The sequence below is a fragment of the Hordeum vulgare genome, chromosome 2H (genome assembly GCF_904849725.1).
Source record: "Hordeum vulgare subsp. vulgare chromosome 2H, MorexV3_pseudomolecules_assembly, whole genome shotgun sequence".
In the NCBI taxonomy this organism is placed as follows: domain Eukaryota; kingdom Viridiplantae; phylum Streptophyta; class Magnoliopsida; order Poales; family Poaceae; genus Hordeum; species Hordeum vulgare.
Window position 1 is genome coordinate 122,151,436 of NC_058519.1, and position 3,333 is coordinate 122,154,768.

Sequence of the window (3,333 nt, forward strand, 5' to 3'; positions counted from 1 at the left end):
GGCTGAGTAGGAATTAAACTCCGTGTCTATGATATCACACCAATTGTAGTTGCTCCATTTCCAAGAGGGGCTGGAGGTATGCCCTTCCATGCTAATATTTAAACAAATATATCCTCACAATATTTTATAGTAAATCACTTTTGTTACAGTTTTTCTTTGATTGCTTCCTAGTTGGATCACCAAACCATAGGTGGATCCAGTTGTTTTGCTTAGCAGCACAGAACCAAGCCCCGACATGGTGAGGAGAAGACGAGGTTGAAGGAAGAGAAGAAATTCAAGAGTAAGAACAGAGCAGCGAGTCCAATTTCATCCGGAGCAAAATACAAGAAAATCAAGACCGGTGACAAGACTAAAGCAATGTACGAGTACTTCGTCATGAAGAGGTACAAGATGAATAAGATGAAAAAAGGGGAAATTGAGTAAGTGGCATGTTCTCTTTCTTGCTTCCATCATAGCCTTTCTATCTTCACTCATATTGTTTTCATGGTTTGACAAATGCTACTCACTCATACCACCCCTCTTTTTGCAGGCCGCCTTTCATTCGGATTGGTGATTTTCACATTACTTATTCCAACTTCTAGAAGTCTTTGAAGCCACGTTCTCAAATGTGCAATGAAGTCATGTCTTTATTCATTGAAAGCTTCAACATTGAGCAGTTGTCGTCATCAAATAAGCAGAAAACATTCGCTTTCTCTGTTTTAATGAGCGTTAGTTCGCCCTTTTTTGCTTAGGGGGTGTTTGTTTCCAGGGACTTTTTGGTGTAGGGACTAAAAAAGTCCCAAAAAGTCCCATGTGAAACAAACAGGAGGGACTTTTAAGGACTAAAGTGGGATGTTTGGGACTATTTGGAGAAGTACCTATGAGAGGGACTTTTTGGGACTTTTTCCTACCCTGCCCCCGCATCGCATCGCGCTCCCGCTCGCGTCTCCCACCTCGCCCGCCGCCGCCGCTGCCAGTTCCCTCGCCCGCCGCCGCCGCCAGTTCCCTCGCCCGCCGCCGCCGCCGCCGCTAGTTCCCTCGCGCCCCCACCAGCCGCCGCCGCCAGTTCCCTCGCCCGCCGCCGCCGCCGCCAGTTCCCTCGCGCCCCCACCAGCCGCCGCCGCCAGTTCCCTTGGCTCCGCCCAGGCAGCGCCCGCGCCGCAGCAGCCTACCGCTCCTCGGCGGCGGCCTCCTCCCCCTCCTCCGACGCCTACGCGCGCAACGCCGCCGCCATCGGCGGCCTCCTCTCCGACCTGCGGTCCCGCGTCTCCCAGGTGCGTGCGCGCCGCCGGTCTCTCTCTCCCTTCCTTGACCTGACCCCTTCCTCTCCTTGACGAAACGGGAGGCCCTGCAGGTGCTGGGCGGCGGAGGCGCGGGGGCGGTGAAGCGGAACGAAGGGCGGGGAAGGTGCTCCCCAGGGACAACATAGTCTTTTTACATGTCATTTAATGACCTTTAGTCCCTCTTTAGTCCCTGGAAACAAACGGGTAGGGACTAGGGACTTTTAAGTTGGGACTAAAAAAAGTCCCGGGACTTTCGAAACAAACAGGGCCTTACTTCTACTGTCGTTATCTTTGTTGTGTCCATGTCTACCCTGCTGTAATACTTCTCCATCTATTTTATTTTATTTTTTCCATGTAGATATTTGTTGCAGCTTCAACTTTCTATCCACTGAGAAGTTTTTGATCCAAGTGTTTGTGCAAAAAAGGTGAGGAGGGCATGCCAAAACTTTCATATTTCAGTTTTCGAGTTAGTAAGTTTGCTCCCAACATTTTTTACTTAACATGTGTGTGTTTATCTTGAATGTTTTAAAGTTTATTCAATTTAACTTCTTTTTCCTCTCTTTAATGCATCTTTTCTTCACTATTGTTCGGGATGGCCATTGGATTGTTTGTGTCGTTAACCTCTTGCGCAAGCAGTTTAACCTGTTTGACTCGTTGGACAACGGGAATTTGGATATTGCTACAAGGAATCTGGTAACTCACCTTTATATTTTATTATTAGGTCTTGTTTACTCCTTCATGGGAAAACAGATTACATTAGTACATGTTGTGACATCTTCAAAGAGGAACTAAAATATGCAAAGTATTAGGTGTTGTAGCAATTTTTAGGTTTTGGTTGCTTTTTTGTGTCTGATAAAAGCTCTCCATTTTTTGGCTATTGTTTGCCGACTGCTCCCACTTCACTAATTTTAAGAGGATTGCTGTCGAAGATCCAGACTTAACTCTAGATTTAAATTCTTTCAAGCCAGACTAGCCTAAGCTCGAGTACCCGCAACAATCAACTCAGTAAGCCAACTCCGTAAATATTTTCTGTTTTCATCTCATTTTGTGTAGCCATATCAAACTCTTATACACTTCATCTTTCTGTTTCTGGTTGAAAAACAGCTTTGATTGTGGTTATTTTGGAGTGCTATACTTTGAAATTTTTGATGGCAAGAGGATGAAAGATTTTAAGAAGGTATAAGTAGATAACCATGTTTTTCTGTGTACCTTTTCATGTGCTACGTGTGTGATAAACGCTTGTTCTTTTTTTCTCCTTTTGCAGCAAAATATGTTTGATGTGCGGAAGTACCTTTCTTCAAAGTTGTTTTACCATCCATTGAACAAGGTCTCCTGTGGTGATGTGCACACGGCGATTGTAGCTGCTTGAAGATGGATGTTGCATTTGTTTTGGCCAGGACCTACCGTGTAGATCATTTCCTATTTTGTATTTCGTGCCATCATGTGTTATGTTCTTGTTACGATGAATGAAAACTTATTGTAAAACTTAGTCACTCTTTTGGGCTTGTGCTTGCTTTTAGGAGAATTCATAGTTTGTAGCAACAAAAGATGATTATGCGACCAACCTTAAGTATAGTGTAAGAGTTTGTTGCTTGTGCTTTTAACCTTCAAGTTTCATGGAGATTCTTTGTTTTTTATATATAAATAGCTTCATGTGTGTGCTATCTTCTTGTTGTCTATTGGGAGTAGTTGTTCTTTCATTTCTCAATGCTGACTCGTAGTATCCGTTGCATTTTTTGTCACAATTTAGGAGAGAAGCATTGACAATAACAAGCAATTTTGGAACAATTGATGGCATAAAACAACTTGTTGGAAGAAGCATTCTTCTTTTCTTAACATTTTTTGTTGTGTGATTTTTGAGCATGAGCACATTTTCTCCTTGTTGTAAGAAGCATTTTTCTTGTTCTTTTCACCATGGTTGAAATAGTATTATTGCATATGCGGGTTTTAATGAACCAATATTATGAATCAAATTATCAACAAAATTTGACACAAAGCTTCACAATAGTTCACACCAAAATTTGACAGCAAGCTTCACAAAAGTTTACACAAAATTTATAGCAAACTTCAC

The 3,333-nt window shown here is 43.1% G+C and overlaps 1 pseudogene; it reads left to right on the forward strand.

The window, feature by feature from the left end:
- Positions 1-859: 859 nt before the first annotated feature.
- Positions 860-1,428, forward strand: LOC123431384 (annotated as a pseudogene).
- Positions 1,429-3,333: the final 1,905 nt, after the last annotated feature.